General features: G+C 47.0%; 1 long non-coding RNA gene across 1 annotated transcript; it reads right to left on the bottom strand.

Annotated features, from left to right (window-relative positions):
* Nucleotides 1–15,589: 15,589 nt before the first annotated feature.
* LOC123065617 (uncharacterized) lies at nucleotides 15,590–16,529 on the bottom strand. Its single transcript, XR_006431091.1, has 4 exons — nucleotides 16,437–16,529; nucleotides 16,246–16,342; nucleotides 15,760–15,844; nucleotides 15,590–15,668 (listed from the first exon to the last, which is right to left on the bottom strand). It is a non-coding gene; the product is annotated as an uncharacterized lncRNA (long non-coding RNA).
* Nucleotides 16,530–17,035: the final 506 nt, after the last annotated feature.

Below are 17,035 nucleotides of genomic sequence, written 5' to 3' on the forward strand. Positions count from 1 at the left end.
AAGCTACTACAAAGTTGAAACACTTATTTAATGCTACGGCCAATCGATACAAAGTCCTTTTACAAAGCAAATTCAACGATAACCGAACAATATAAATCACACAAAAAAAGCCTAAGGGCGAAAAACAACACGACTACGTTGTCGAGCATTAGTATAGGAATGCCCGGAAACAACGTGAAGCAACAATCTAATCCACGTGGGCTCCACGATAGCACTCCCAGGAGGGTAACGGTGCAAAGCGTCGCCGTCGTCGAGTCGAACGGACGGACATGGATTTTCACCCAAAACCCTAGCACAGGGAGGAGAACCGCGACGGCATCCTCAAGATGGAAGCGTCACCCACTGGAGTCGCCGCCATCGGCAATAAAGCGCCGCGCATTTGCTCGGTATCTCACCCGTGCCACGGCGAGGCACCAAGGTCACTCGATATTAAGTCCACACCTCCAGATCCAAATACGGGCGCCACCACTACCGCCGAAAGAGAGCGAACCAGGAACACCCAACCCTACACCCCCCGCCACCCACACAACCATGTGATGCAGCCACCACTGCCGCCACAATGCTAGTCGGAGAGCCAACCATGTGGTCCGCCACCCAGGGCAGCTGCCTCGACATCTAGGCCCCCAACCACTGGCGTAGCCAGAAATAAAATGGCGGGTCTGCACACTCCAAATGATTGATTGGGCTATTGCTTTTTAAAAAAAATATCACCCATATATAAAATAATTAAAACATTCATACAATCGTTTGTTACAGTATTTGCCACACAGGACAGGATACTATTAATAAGAATACCATTAGACCTTTATCAAAATTAAACTTCGCGATCTCATGCGCCACCATATTAGCCCTCCCATTAATCTTGGATATTTATATTCATCGTCATCTTGGAAAAACCCAGTGCTTCTTTCTTTAGATCAACCACACTTGACCTATCTATAATATGATGTGCAAGAAAGGAAGCCAGGAAAGAACAGTGAGTTTCCAAAATTATGGGTTTGTCAAGAGTGATATCTATATAATGGCCAGATAGGATCGCTCTAAGTTCCGCTTCCATAACGCTGAAACAAGCACCAATATAATTCCAAGAGAAAATGATAACTTCTCCCGTATGATTTCTCACAACTACACCTATGCTCGCTGATAAGTCTCCAATGTATCTATAATTTATGAAGTATTCATGCCATGTTTACAATAGTTTCATACGATTTTGGTATGATTTGATTAGAACTAACCTGGACTGATGTTGTTTTCAGCAGAACTACCGTGGTGTTGTTTTTGTGCAGAAATAAAAGTTCTCGGAATGCGTTGAAAATCAACGGAGATTTTTTTGGGAAAATATAAAAAATACTGGAACAAAAATCTATCGGAGGGGAGTCCCGTGGGCTCCACAAGGGTGGGGGGCGCCCACCCCCCTAGGGCGCGCCCATGTGCCTCGTGTACTCCCTGTGGGGCCCCTTGACTTGTCCTCGACGCCAACCTCTTCTATAAATACCCAAACCTTCAGAAAATAACCGAGATCACAAGTTCCGCCGCAGCAAGCCTCTGTAGCCACGAGAAATCAATCTAGGCCCTCTCTGGCACCCTGCCGGAGGGGGCCATCATCACCGGAGGCCATGGGGAAGGATCTCGGATGGGCCATCATTGCCATAAAGGCCAAGGACCAGAGGGGGAACCTCTCCCCATCCAGGGGGGACCCATGGAGGAGGAAGCACAAGGGGGAGAACTTCTCCTCCTCCCTCTCGGTGGCGCCGGAGTGCCATCGGGAGGGGAATCATCGCCGCGGTGATCGTCTTCATCAACATCACCATCATCATCACCATCCTCATCTCTTTTACGCGGTCCACTCTCCCGCACCCCGCTGTAATCCGTACTTGAACATGGTGCTTTATGCCACATATTATGATCCAATGATGTGTTGCCATCTTATGATGTTTTGAGTAGATATCCTTTGTCTTTGGGTTGATTGATGATCTAGATTAGTATGAGTTGTATGATTTATTTTGGTGTTGTCCTATTGTGCCCTCTGTGTCACGCAAGCGTGAGGGATTCCCGTTGTAGGGTGTTGCAATATGTCCATGGTTTACTTATTGTCTGTGTTGCTTGAGTGACAGAAGCATAAACACGGATAAGTGGGTCACGACGTATGGGAATAAAGGGGACTTGATATGTTAATGCTATGGTTGGGTTTTACCTTAATGATCTTTAGTAGTTGCGGATGCTTGCTAGAGTTCCAATCATAAGTGCATATGATCCAAGAAGAGAAAGTATGTTAGCTTATGCCTCTCCCTCATATGAAATTGCAATAGTGATTACCGGTCTTGTTAACAATTGCCTAGGATAATTCCGCACACCGACCCATCATTATTCCACACTCGCTCTTTATAATATTTAGTAATATATTTTAAATTTATGATAACATCACCTACTTTTATATTTCAGCTCTTCGATATCATACAAAGTTATCCTCTTCATACCCACAACGTAGTTTTACTTCTCGTTTCTAGTTGGAAGCAAATGTTCGGTGTACGTAGAGTCGTATCAGTGGCAGATAGGACTTGAGAGAATATTGATCTTGCCTTTAGCTCCTTGTGGGTTCGACACTCCATGCTTATCACTTCTACCTTTGGAAATTGCTACGATGATTCCCTGCACAAGAATATAGTTTGCCATTTTTCTCGTGGTGCCAGTTGATAAGATCTCCCTCGCCCAAATTTAGAACAGTTTAAAAATTTCCCCGGCACCATGAGAGTAAAACAGATGCCCGATCAGATTATCATCTCATCTCCTGGTGCCACTCATCAATAAATTAGCCACCCATTTGATCCTGGTCTTTGCAGTAATTTTTAGGCCAAATTCCCTAGGAAGCCAAATATCCCTATTGCCTATTATGCTTGGGGCTGTTTAAAAGGATTAATTTGGCAGAATTCATATATGGTAAAAAATGCCTTAAGATATTGGGTGTGCCACGGCACACCCGACACACCCGTTGGCTACGCCACTGCCCCCAACCCCGCTCGCAAACACCGACACCAAACAACTAAACCGTGCTTGCATCACTCATCGAAGGCGTGATGAAAAAGGCACCTTCTTTTCGATCCCGTCGCGCTCCGAGTATTAAGGCGCACCCCGCATCGGTGCTGCCACCACTTGCGGTAGCAATAGGCAACCATAGCTGTTTGTGCCAACTGCAAATGCCAGGTTTGGATGGGTGCGGCAAACCACTCACCCTACATTGACCGTGCAAGGGCAGCCACCTCGACGGTAGACACCACCGGGCAAGGAGAAAGAGGCGACCGCGACCGCTCTGGCCGCGGCCACGACCTTCCAAGACAGTTGGCTCTTGTAGCTCATGAGATCCACAAAGTACCGACCCCACCTATTCGGTGGTGTTTGCCAACGGCATGGTTGGATCTACCGTCCAGCCAGTCAAAACCGCGGATAAGGTGGCCCGGCCGGCGATAGGTGGAGAAAAAGGAGAAGGAGGGGGGAGAGAAAGCAAGGCACCACACAGCTGATGCACCGTCGTCTTGCCTTTACGCCACCACCGCAGACACGCAAAGCCCTGTCGCGCTGCCCCACACCAAGTGATGTGCCGGCCGACAGCACCGGCCTGCGTCGTGCACCACCGCGTAGGGATGGCAATGGGTAGGGTATGGGCGGGTACGACCTTCTTCTGCCCAAACCCATACCCACAGAAACCTTCTACACCCACCCGTTTCAGTACCCATGGGCATAAATTGATACCCATGTCCATACCCATCGGGTATCCTATACCCAATGGGTATCCAGTGGGTACAATCTATGGCATTTAAAATTTTAAAAAGTAAAGAAATGAGTCTAAAATTCAAGTGACGATGGGCAAGCAGTATAGCATCGATGTGGACTCCTCCGGTGAGTGGCATCTGGGAGAAATCAAGTGAGTATGAGCAATGGATAGTGGCACCCCGACGCTGTGAGAGGCAGCAGTGGGAATTGGGGATCGCAAGATCGAGAGATGGACATGTGTTCGATGACGATAAGTTTAGATTTCATCACTACGAAGAGACACGTATGACGTAGGAGGAGTGGCGAGCAAGTACCTCTAGCCCTATGTGATATGGCTGGTTTAGGGAATAAGAGATTTAGTGTGAGCCATGAGAGTTGGATGTTGACTTCACATATCATAGGATTTAGTTTCATTTAACATTGTTTGTGGGTATCCACTGGGTGACCCATGAGCGCAATTTCATACCCATGCCCTACCCATATATTTTGCGGATATGGATAATTACCCGTGCGTACAAAACCTCTCTAAGTCTTGCCCATGCCCATTGTTTTCGGGTAGGGTACCCACGGGTATCCATACCCATGGGCAAAACTGTCATCCCTACCACCGCGCGCAGAGGAGATGACACCCTACCACCACCAACACTGACCGGGATTGCAGCACCCTTCGGCAGCGCAGCGAGGAGGATGGGGGAGCTGGTGGCGGGTAGGGTTCCTCCCGGTCGCTCGCCGAAGGGGGCCGAGGATTTTTTTTTTCTTCTGGCTAGCTAAGTTGTCATCCGGCAGCCGCCTCTACTTGGCAATGCCAACACGGTGCGCAACCCATACGCACGAGTTTAGTTAAACGCATGCGTGATTTGCTCGTTTCTTTCACGTACTTGCACGTCCGCACAACGCGTACGTAACTCCCGCGAGCAAACACGTACACGTGTGCCTGTCGCTGCCTGATTCGATCGAGCGGAAGATGGCTTCAACACAAGGCTGGGTATGCACGCACCGGGGTGCGCCACAGTGTTCGCGGCCGAACAAGCACCACAGTACACGGCTCCCGGCGTGTACCGTGTCTCCGGTGTACGTACGTGCACGTCTCCGTGCCGCGCGCGCGACCGGGGCGTACCCCAGTTCAGTTACGCTCTGCGCGCGTGCCCCGGCCCCGCCTGCATGCATTGCATGGGCATCAATCAGTCGGTCGGTGGGCACGTACGGCCGCCGCGGGTTGACGAGCAGTTTGGCCTCGGATCGCGGCCTGGGCGTGTCTGGGCGGCGGCCCCCGGCCCCGATACGCTACATGCATGCATCCGCCGTGACGCAAACTTTTCACCAATCGCTCGTGTGGTGTGCTACATATCTGTGGGCCGTCTGCGTACGTGACCATTCAAGACTTTGAGAGGATCTGTCTCCCCCAACCGCAAAAAAGAAAAAGGATTCGTCTCCCCGGACCATATATATCAGGATGGAGTCTAAACACTCAAAACGTAAGCAGTTCGCACCACGTGGTCGACCCCTTGGCGGAATATACGCACGCCGTGTTCCAAGATGACGCGGATCGAGAGATACCAGTCCGATTAGCGCGAGTATATATGGTGGATCCGTATCGATTTGGTGCTACGAGTATATGGGAGTATATCTCGCGCGTCATGCGCTGAATTTTGGGTCGATTTTTATCGGTTGTGTGCCACGCTGGGAGTGGGAGGTGCCAATTTGCAACTCTAGCTAGTTTCGGTCTTGCTGATTCCTAAGCTAGGTTTGTGTTTTGTTTTGGCAAGCGGTATGCATAATGTGACCAGGTGACAGTGTGACATGTCGATCACATGGGAGGGAGTATCGCTGAGGAACCTAATCTGATCTCTGTCTTTTGTCTGGAAGCAAAGCTACCGGTCCTCCTTGGAGGGAGACGTATTCTTGATCTGGCAGCTCTTGGACTGATCTGATCGTGTCTGATCAGTACATCATTCTCGATCTGCCCATCAAATTGTCTTACGTATAACTAATTCACCTTGCTTTAGCTCGGTCGGCCACTGCATGTGAGTGCTTGAGTTCTAGTGTGGGCTTGACCCTCAATGTATCGGTTTTCGCTCAGTTTTTCGGCAATTAACTGGGCAACTATCTTTTTCTTAATTAATGAAAAAAGCAAAGATTTTGCCTCTGTTTCAAAAAAAAACACTTTAGAACAATGGTGCTGCTGATCGCCAAAGCACGAACATGTTGAAGTCGCCAAGATTATAAAGTTGGATCAATTAATGCATGTTTAGTCGAGAACCTTGTCCTTGAGTTGTTGCATATGAACAAAATATTGCATAACGCGAGGACCAATATTGTATGGTGAATTAAGATCCAGGAATAGCACAAGATCAAACACCAGAAAACCGAATCCTTGTGAACGTGCATCTATTCCATACAACAGACATTTCTACAAAAAAAAAGATGTTTTAGATCATTATTGTTTAGTATTACAGCAGATTAAGTACTATTCTATGCCCTTAAAAAAGAGCTATGATACCTCCGTCCGGAAATACTTGTTATTGAAATGGATGTATCTAGATGTATTTTAATTTTAGATACATCTATTTTCATCTATTTTGATGACAAGTAATTTCGGACGGATGGAGTATACTCGATAAAATGCGGGTGGCTGGTGCTGTAGATCAAGGTCAAATCACCAGCCATCAGTAATAAGTAAACTAAGGCGTCAAATCACCCTAGATCAGATGATTAAGCTGACAGCGACCTAGTCAGCCAGAATCACACAAGAGAGCGGCCCTGCAGCTCTGCCCCAGATTAGAATCCTATACGAATCACCGCTACTCCTCACTCAGTTTACATGCAAGTTGCAACGGTTTTAACGGCCGGCCAACAGAGACGCGACCGGCCGCGAGCCACCCCATGCACGCGCCCTGCCAATCCTGCGCGGCGCGGCGGCATGCATCACGAATCCCATTGATTTTCCTCAGGATCCAATGGAGGATATGCATGCATGGCAATGGCATTGGCAATGGCGTGGAGCTCGTGCGCCGGGGCTGGGGCGCCGAGATCCCCAGCGGGATACGCATGTCCGTCCATCCGCCTCGGCCGGAAGGGGACCTCTGCGCCTGCATGTGGCCGTGTTCGTTAGGTGCGTGCTGCCGCGGCGCGCACATATACGGACTTTTTGTCGAAAAAGACCCTCTGCCCACTGGGATTGACAAAAGAGACCCCTTGCGGACGAAATTGACAAAAGAGACTCCCTCACTAGTGGCGGCAGGCGCGGCAGGCGACACGTGTCACCTGCCGCCACGCCGTGAGGCGGCGGGCCCGGCCGCCACAACAGGAGGCGGCGGCCCGGTGAATAACGGTGCGTCCACAGGGCAGCACAGGCCAGCGTGCCGCGACGGAACAGGCCGCGCCAGGCGAGCCCTGCCGCCACCGGGTGAGGCGGCCGCCGCTGCCGCTGTCGCTACTCGGCCGACAAGGCCTGCTGCGCGCGGGCCCAGCAGGTGGGCCACGCCGCCACTAGCTGAGGTGGCATATCCTGTGCTGCTGCACGCGCGACAGTGCGCAGACGGCGCTGATTTCGAGGTGCGGCGCTGATTTTGAGGCGCGAGCTTGATGGCTGTGACTCCGACGCGCGGGAATATGGACGCTTTTGGTTCTTTCGCCTGGGAATCAATCCTGCCTTTGCTTCTTTTGCCTCAGCGGATGCGATGGCACTGGGAATCCGAGGCTACGGAAAACTGTTGTGCCGACACTACAGGGATCGTAAATATCGCCGCTTAATTTTCTCGCCATCATTTCGTCTGAGCTTATAAAAGGAGACACCGAGGCTCTCGTCCACCCATCCTCAAAATCGGCAGTGCGCAAAGTGTGTAACACATTTTTTCAGTCGGTATGAGTTTGCCTTGCTCGGATCAAAACATTAGGCCGAGGAAAATGAAGAATGCAAGTTTGCCTCCAGGGGTGGCAGTCCTGCGGTGTTGGTGTGGCGATCTTTGCAAGGTGAAGGAGGTGACGGATTTTTCAGATTGGTTGGGCATGAAGTTTTTCATGTGCGCCAATTATGAGGAAGATCCTGCCGTAGCTATTTCAGAGTACGACAAGCCTTCGGTATGCTTTAACCATCACGAATAGATATTGTTGGTATTTTCATTGATTCTTTAGTAACATTCTTGTTTCTTGTTGTAGTCTCCTCCGCCTCTGTGCATGTACTATCATTGGATTGACACGGAGAAGCCGGCTTGGGCAGTGACTGAGATTCGTGAAAGAAGTCGCCGTGCGTGGAATAGTTTATTTGCGGAAGAGCGACGCGAGAAGGCGGAAGCTGAGGAGAAAGCAGAGTAAGAGAGAGAGTTAAAAGAATACTATGCGGAGCAACACCGTTTTTTTGAGGAAATGGGAAAGAAAAACAGGGAAGAGGCTCGTCGCATGGAGGAGCAGGAACGACAGCGAAAGGAGGCTCGTGAGGCGGAGAGGCAGAGAAAGAAAGAAAGAGCTCGTCAGGCCAAGGCAGCAGAAGAAGCTGGCGATGGAAAAGGAAAATATCCACGTTAGACTCAGTAGATTCCTGTGGTAGTATTTTAAATTTAGCAATCATTTGTATCTTTATTTCTGCAGTTTAATGTAGCTTCATTTCAGTAGTTAAATGTAGCTTTATTTAAATTCTACGATGTATCTTATTTTCAGTTGTACCTTATCGTGTTGTATCTTATTTTCAGTTGTACCTTGTCGTGATGGAAAAAATATATAGTTTTAGAATAAAGTAGTGGCATTTTCTTTCCCTCCACTAATTATCGAGCATCGTGCAACAACTATAAAATGAAATTAAGATAGAACATAATGCCTTAAAATAAGAGAGTACAAACTAATAATGCAAGTACATCTGAATTAAACGGTACAACTGGAATACAGCTTAAAAACTACATGAAGGCATCATCGTCATCCTCCGTCGATGCAGAACTCTTGCCCTTCGAGGATGCAGAACTCTTATCCTTGGACGATGAAGAACTCTTGCCCTTCGAGGATGCAGTACTCTTGCCCTTGGACGATGCAGAACTCTTGCCCTTTGACAATGCAGAACCCGGAAGCGGCGGCATGAAGATATCATCTTCGTCCTCGCTCTCCTCAGTCCATAAAAATGGATGGTTTTCTGCAGTCCTTCTAAAAGTTTCACTCTTCGGCTCCACAACCTTCTTCCACCTTGCATCCAACCTAAGAAGTTCTTTACGTTCCTCCTCATAGGTCCTTTCAGGCCACCCAGACCTACGTAATTGGTGAGCCAACTCATTCATTATGGTGTCACTACCGGTGAGATCGTCCCATGGAACTATCCTATTGTCCATCTTGAAATTGGTAGCTAGCCTCAGAAGAGTGCTACTCATCCCAGGGTGAAAACTACGATCGAAAGGATAATGGGACATCTCGACTACACTACACTCGAATGCTTATCCACCTCCGTCTGAAGGGGGTTTTATAGGTAAAGAGGAGAAAATGGCGGGAAAGAACGACAGCGGTATGGAGGGAAAGGGTTGGCGGGAACATATGGCAGAAAACGGGTGGCAGGAAGATATGGCGGGAAGGGGTTGGCGGGAAACGGGTGGCGGAACATATGGAGGGAAAGCATTTGCGGGAAAATATTGAGGGGAAAGCGTTGCTTGAAAATATATATTTTTCAATGTCTAAGACGGGCAATGGTTGCACAGTATTCATCAGCCAAAATTTTAAAAAAAAAATTCGGCCTAACATAAGCAAAAGAGTGGAGCGGGATAGTATGGCGGAAGATATAGGCGGGAAAAATTGTTCCTGACTGGTGCATTTTTATTTCAGCATACATAGATGTTCAAATTGAAAAGTCTGATACACACATATGTAGATACAATGGGTCACGCACGTTCATAGATGAATCACCCTACTTAACGACGACCACCTGGCCTTTCCTTACGACCGGAAGGCGACAAGCGATTAGGTGGCCGGGGCACACGATGATCGCGGCCGTACTCCAATTCGGCTTCATGTGTCTGCGAGTCTTGCGTAGGTGGTGGAGTCGCGAATCCTTGTTGCGAACCTGAAGCGTAATTGTAGGCGTATGGTTGTGACTCCGGGGGGATAAAAGATGGGCCAATAACGTCCCCTCCGAAGAACTCTGTAACTAATGATGTAACCGTGTCGCCAAGATCATGTGATGCTCCCCGGAGGCCTGTGTTGACGCCATGATCATGTGATGCTCCCCGGAGGCCTGTGTTGACGCCGCGTTGGGTGTTCTCATCGCCCCAATTAATATCAGGTGTGTCCTGCACATAGAAACATTTTAAACAAACTGTTAGAGGATAATATATGATATCATTGTAAATGCATTGAAATGTAAACATGACTACCTGAGCATATCCCTCTCCTATACTATCTGGCCATTGTACGTGGTGCCGGTTTAAATCTGGTACACGAGTCTCCTCGGGCATGGGGATCCCTCGCGTGGAGAGATACGGCTGAGATCCCTCACCTTGGGTGTATGCATCATATCCTGTGTACGCATATGGGTTAGGGGAAAGAAATTGCTCGGGCATCGAATCCAAGCCTGTGCCATGGTCCTGAGATGTCTGCCCCTGACGAAGCTGCATCGAAGAAGAGCGATGCAGCGGCAGAGATGAGTCATGTCGTGGCAATGTCGTTCTAGTACTCGGACCCTCCCCCCATTGCTCATGGCTCGTACGCGCCTCGCTCGGTCTGGACGACGGTGCCGCACTCGGTCTGGCTGACCTCGCTACCGGCATGTATGCTCCAGTGGCAACGTCGTCGCCTCTACCGCATCTGAACTTCTTTGCCACGAATTGTTGCAAAAGTTTCTGGAATGTCTTGCGATATGGGCCCTGGGCCGGCATGCTATCCGTAGCCATCTGCCCTACTTCGTTGACATTTTCAAGCTGAACAATATTTGGATGTTATTTAGTTCAAATGATTATGAAATGATGGACCTAAAAAAGTTACAAGTGATTACCAGGTGGTCACGATAGTAAGCTGCATGCAGCTCAACATGTCTCCGCGCCTGCTCCTCTTGTGTGAGATGTGTTGGTATAGTAGCTGGCTGACTGGCCAGGCTAGCACGTGTGTTCATGCAGTACCACTACTTGTACGCTTGATCTGTACTTCCATCGTACGGTCTGCGAAATTAAATAATTACATAAACCGTTGTGATGAAAGCAAAGCATCTTCACGCATTGTATGATCATCGTAAAAAAATAATGTACATAAAATATACCTAAGTTGACGCACTATATCTGCTAGCGCTTCATTTTTCCCACTTGTGTACCCATTCACTATTCTCTTTCCTCCAATCGTATAAACTCCAACCCCTGCCCATATTTTTTAGCCTGCAAATTATGTAACAAAGTGTGAGTTTAGTAAATTAAAAATGACACTAACTATTTAGGGATGTCACATCTTACTTATGTGTTTCCTCGTCGATACGTCTGGGAAAAGGTGGTGGAATTTCTTGATAGAGACCGAACTGTCTCATTACACGCTCTGGGTTGTAAGGTTCAACACACCACAGAAACAATAAGTTGCAGCGAGTCAGCCAGAATGCACTATCGGTCAACATGCCTGGTGTGAAGTGTCGAGCATCAAAGACCATTTTTAGTTGGTCCTGAGTCCACGGGTTCCATGTGACTTCTGCCTCATCAAGTATCTCAAACTGCTGGTGGTACATAGGGTAACAATTTTTCGCAATATCTGGAGACCAACGTTTCCGTGCCTTTGTCCACCTGGTGGCCATAGTTGCGCTAGCACCCTCGCCAAAGTCGTATGGGTATATGGGTTGTACTATATGAGGTCATCCTACAGGGAGGTATTTCCAGGACCACAACTGTAGAAACTCATAGGCGACACAAAGTAATGGAGCTTTTTGTGCGAAAGAGGTTTTTTGCGTGGCATCACACAAGCCTCTGTATGTATGAGATAGCATGGCAGAACCGAAGCTGTATTTTGGCTGCTCGGGTAAAGGTTCATCTACCATATTCTCTACAATGTAGATGAGACCAGGGACAACAACGTCCCCATGTGAATTTGGAAATAGATTCCCGAGGAGCCACAACAAATACGCAAACAAATGTCTTTTTCTCGTCTCCTCATTGGCGAAGCTAGATAAATTAAGAAAGTTATCACGAAGCCAGACGAGTGGGATGCCCCGAGGGTTACCAGAACATTGTGATTCTGGCATTTCCATCCCAAGACGGGCTGCTATATCTAATGCCCAAGATGGAGACACTCGTGGAGAGACTACCGGCTCACCTCTAATTGGTAGAGCAGTGATCATAGAAACATCTTTCAGTGTAGGTGCAAGCTCCCCAAAATGAAAGTGAAAGGTGTGGGTTTCAGGTCTCCACCGGTCAACGAGGGATGTCAAAAGGGATGGGTCCGAACGTACTTGGTCGTCGCATGATGTGAGCCTAGCAAAACCTTGTAGTCCATAAGCGTCAAGGTGAGCAAGGAAATGATTGTGTATTGGCCATGTTTTCTTTATGGTTCGAAGTCTGAAAGGCCGATAATCATGCTTAGTATTTGGTTTCAAAAATAGGTGGCAACGATGGCCGGCGTCATGGGGCCCCTGCAAAAGCACTCGCACTTCACCCATAACCTGCACACAAACATATAAATATAAATTACGAGGAAGACAGAAATACAAATGCAAATCAAAATTAACTTAAAAAATACAAAGAGATACGATTTATATTAATTATCTGAAGTTAACATCAGAAGTACAATAATACAAAGAGAATCAATTTAAATTTAATATAAGTACACATAACGAGTAGAAATATAAATAGACATGGCGAGTACATATATATCAACATCATGTGTTGTTGTTGGCTCGATACGGGCAATCTTTGCGTGAATGTCCAGGACACCTGCAAACGCTGCATCGCCTTGGTTCTCCCATCTGGCTATGGTCCATGTCATTGCGATGACGCCTAGACTGACGTCGTCCCTTTGAGGTTCTCATCAAGTCGGTGTTCGGAACCCATTTCGGCCCATCTGGCCACAACATTTTGTAGTTCATATCAATGCCCCAAGCCCAGAACTCACCGTTCCAAGTGTTGTACAGATTGTACATGTTGAAGTACGGCGATATGTATGGCTCGACGCTGATTTTTTGAACAGCAGCCGCCCGGAGCACATGACTGCAAGGGTAGCCCTCAAGCTTGGGCTTGTTACAAGTGCACTCACAGGAGGTTGAGCCAAGGGTGACAGCTTGCTTTTTTGATCCTCTGTGGTGACCCTTAACGTACTTGGCTCGCACATTGACCTCCCACTTATTCCTAAGTGCGTCCACTTTCCTGTAGCCATGACTTTGGGACTTCTTTGCTTTCTTATCCAGATGTCTTTGCATCTTCTCGGACCATGGCTTGTTCAATTCAACTTGCGCTTTGGCGACGGTGACCCTGTCTGCAAAGTATGATAGGGTCCGGTTCCAAGTTTCTTCAATTAGGGCTGTGATAGGCAGTGCTCGCACCCCTTTAAGAACACCATTGTACACCTCTGACATGTTGCTGGTCATTATTCCATACCGAGCCCCGGTGTCGTGAGCCTGCGCCCACTTCTCCAAATGAGGGCAATTCTCGGTGATCCACTGGCTCAAATTTATGGCTGTCCTACGACCCCTCCGGTCTTCTCTCTGCGGCAAGGCCGCGCGGTCGATCTCACCATTGATACCTGCCCATATCGCATTCATTTTGGCTTTAGTTTTTTGCATGCACATCCTCTTGAATAACTTGAACCAATCCTTGTTTTTGAATTTGGAGTAAAAGTTTGCTGCCAAATGCCTCATGCACCACCTTCCCTCTAGATCGGGCCAGCCCCACTCTTCTTCCGACGCCTTAATTATTTCAAGAGCGCTTAATAATCCAGTGTTGCGATCAGAAATGATGCAAACACCTTTACGCTCTTTCACGACACCAATCTTCACGCAGCTCAGGAACCACAACTAGCTATCTTTGTTCTCGCTCTCGACCAATGCATATGCAATAGGAAGAAGCTGATTATTTGCATCCACTGCAATCGCCACCAATAGTGTGCCCTTGTACTTTCCAGTGAGAAAGGTACCATCAACAGATAATACCGGGCGACAGTGCCTGAAGGCTTGTATAGTCTGGGTGAATGCCCAGAATAAGCGGTCCAGGATTAGCTCACCCGGGTTCATTGGGTTTGGACGTTCTCTCCGCCAAACTTGAGTCCCCCTATTAGCACTTGCTATTTGATGAAGCATTCTAGGGGCATAAGAATATGCCTCCTCATAGGTACCATACAAGTTCTTGAATATATTTTCCTTCGCACGCCTAGCCTTGCTGTACTAATAGGGAATCCAATTAGATCCTCTGCATCTTTTTGCAGAGCCCTAACACTAATGTTGAGACTTCCCTGCACAATTGTTTCCATCTCTGTGCCACAAATTTTGCTATCACATTGCAGTGATCTGAAAGAGTCCCAGTTTGCTCACAGGTATGCTCCACTATTTTTGTGATATGCCATGACTGACATACCCCAGGCTTCAGTCTAGCGAGAACTCTTCCGCGGCAACCTTTCGCGGTGTGGATGCATATGACCTTCAACTCTTTTTTATCAGACTGCTTCACTCTATGCTGGCGGTGCATGCCGATTGCATAGCTACCCATTGCCTGGTAAGCAGACTTCTTATCTGGGAAAACTTGCCCAACCTCCAGGCTTCCCGCTCCTAGGCCAGAAGCAGAGTGAAATTCGTTGGTGATGCTCATATCCTGTAAAAACCCAGGTTGCAGTGCCGCCGCGACCGCCCTCTGAGGAGGAACATCTTCTTCTCCGCTTGACTCCGAAGATGCAGAAGAATGATCATCATCATCTAGCGCCTCCGGCAATCCCTCCACGTGTTCGCTCATGTCAACGGCCGCCGACCAATATCCTGTGTCATACACTGGCTGGCCGCCCATCGGTTCCGATGGGCCGATGCTAGGGGCTGATGTGATGGCCAACTCGACCTCACCACCCCTGCTACTGCATCCGGCAACATCAGTGACTGAAATGAACTCCACATACACCATCGGCTGACCATACATTGAGTTATTGGGATTGCTTGCAAACCTCATGTACGACCCCCACGACCGATCACCTGTGACAGGCCGCAAACCCCAACGGGCAACTGTCCCATCATTTCCTCCGTCAACGACGAAGGCCTCCATTGTCATTTTTTTCCCTGCATCCCTGGGCCAAACACCGCTCGGATGCACCTTCTAACTGCTGCGTAACCCACGTTGACCATGTCTCTCACTACAATTGTAGTCGACTCGCACAAGGACACATCCACCCCGAAAGGACCGTCGCGTAAGACGTTCCCATAGTACACTACTAAATTTTTCATAGTACCTAACCACCATACATTTTTACATTTCAAATAGTTAGTAACTGAACATTTAGTAATGATGACAACATTTACATATCATACGACTAAAATAATAACCGTATTTTTGTTACAAATATTCGGTTTGTTTCTAGAATCATTTGCGTAGACTTTAAGGGTTTGGTTAAAGTGTATTTAAAGATCTATTTTTTCTCAAACTCGTCTACAAGAGTAAAAATGACTATTAGTACAAATTAATTTTCTTACAACAGCCACTAAACATAACAGTACAATAATAACATTTTAATGTCATATGAGTAAAACATTTAATTTCTTCCGGCTTTATATAATTTTTTCATAGCATACGATAGCAATCATTTATTTACAAATAATAATATTTGCAACGGCATGCACATTATTCACAATAGTACATCAATATAAAAATGTTAACAAAATTACAGTGTCATTTTATACCTTAACTTCAATATGGATGTGCTTGCGAATGCAATTAAGAGTCCAAATAGTTCGAATAAATTTCCGTCGCCAGTACTATATGAACTGAGTCAACCTATTATCACATGAACATCAATATTACACACGGATTTTTTTTTCTGCTATCAAAAGTATGAAAATAGCACTTACATGTATGTGGTCATCACCTCAAAAGGGACAGCGAAGATAGAAACACAATTTCTTCAATCACGTCATCTCCTCCTTGTTTGCTACTAAGATGAATTATTTTATCTAATTACATACATCATCAAGTACATTAGCACATAATCTTAACATATAAAATTTAGATCATTGTGACATAACAAAGTAGACCTACGCTTCCTAACTATAGACTTATTAATAAACATACCACATGAAATAACATACCGCATGCAATGAACAATTACTGTACAAGTTTTTTTCCTAATTACCATATTAAGATTTCTCGCATGTCAATACTAATGGATGCACCTAACATAGATATAACATGTTCAATCTACTCTTCTAAAAAATATATTATAAATGTTGTATTTGTCGTCTGAAATTATTTCTAACCTCTATGCACTAACATCGCATAGCTAATGACGGGCTAAAAGACTAACTAATTACCATCGTGCATGCACAAAAAATTACACGTATTGCAAAGCTCATACCTTGATCTTCAACTTCGTAGTTCACTTTCGCAATGCAAATCCTACTCCTCAAGCTCTAAATGACTCCAAATGACTCCTTCAAGTGCTAAAATTATGCCTAAAACAACAGAGAATACACACTTAGGAACTAATCAAACAGAACAAAAACATCATGCATGTGAACGAAACCAACAAAAATGGATAGATCTTACCTTAATCTATCTTTTCTTCAACTTCATCATCTTCGAAATCCAACTCCAAATCGACCAAAATCACGAGTAAAAGTGGCTACCAAGTTTTCCTTTTTGTCTGTGTATGCGCTTAGAGAGAGCAAAGAGGTAGAGAAGGCAACAAGAGATATGCGAGAGAGAGAGTGTATGCAAACGGAGCCGCGGATGTGCGTTTAAAAAGAAGAGGACCACTGTATTGTCGGCAGAACTAGCCAGAACTCACCTACCGCGGCATCGGATTCCAGCATCGCGGTGTCTCATCACACGCAGCAATAGCAACGCTCTCGAGTGTGCGGCAGGAAAACACGCATTGAAAACAGCACGCCTGAGTGCTGTCGCTTCGGCTGGAGAAATAGACGGAAGCGAGAATCACGCACTGCTTTAATCAGTATCGTCTACGTAGCAATTAGTACTACAAAGTTTAGGCGGGAATCCGATTCTGGATCATCGAAACTTGTGGCAAAAAGCAAAACAAGGAACTGGGGAAAAGCAGCGCCTGTGAAAATCTGCGCCCACCAGAATCAGCGCCGTTTGCGTCGTTGTCGCGCGTGCAGCAACAGGGTCGCCGCCTGCTGTAGTGG

This window comes from Triticum aestivum, chromosome 3B, assembly GCF_018294505.1.
Source record: "Triticum aestivum cultivar Chinese Spring chromosome 3B, IWGSC CS RefSeq v2.1, whole genome shotgun sequence".
NCBI lineage: Eukaryota > Viridiplantae > Streptophyta > Magnoliopsida > Poales > Poaceae > Triticum > Triticum aestivum.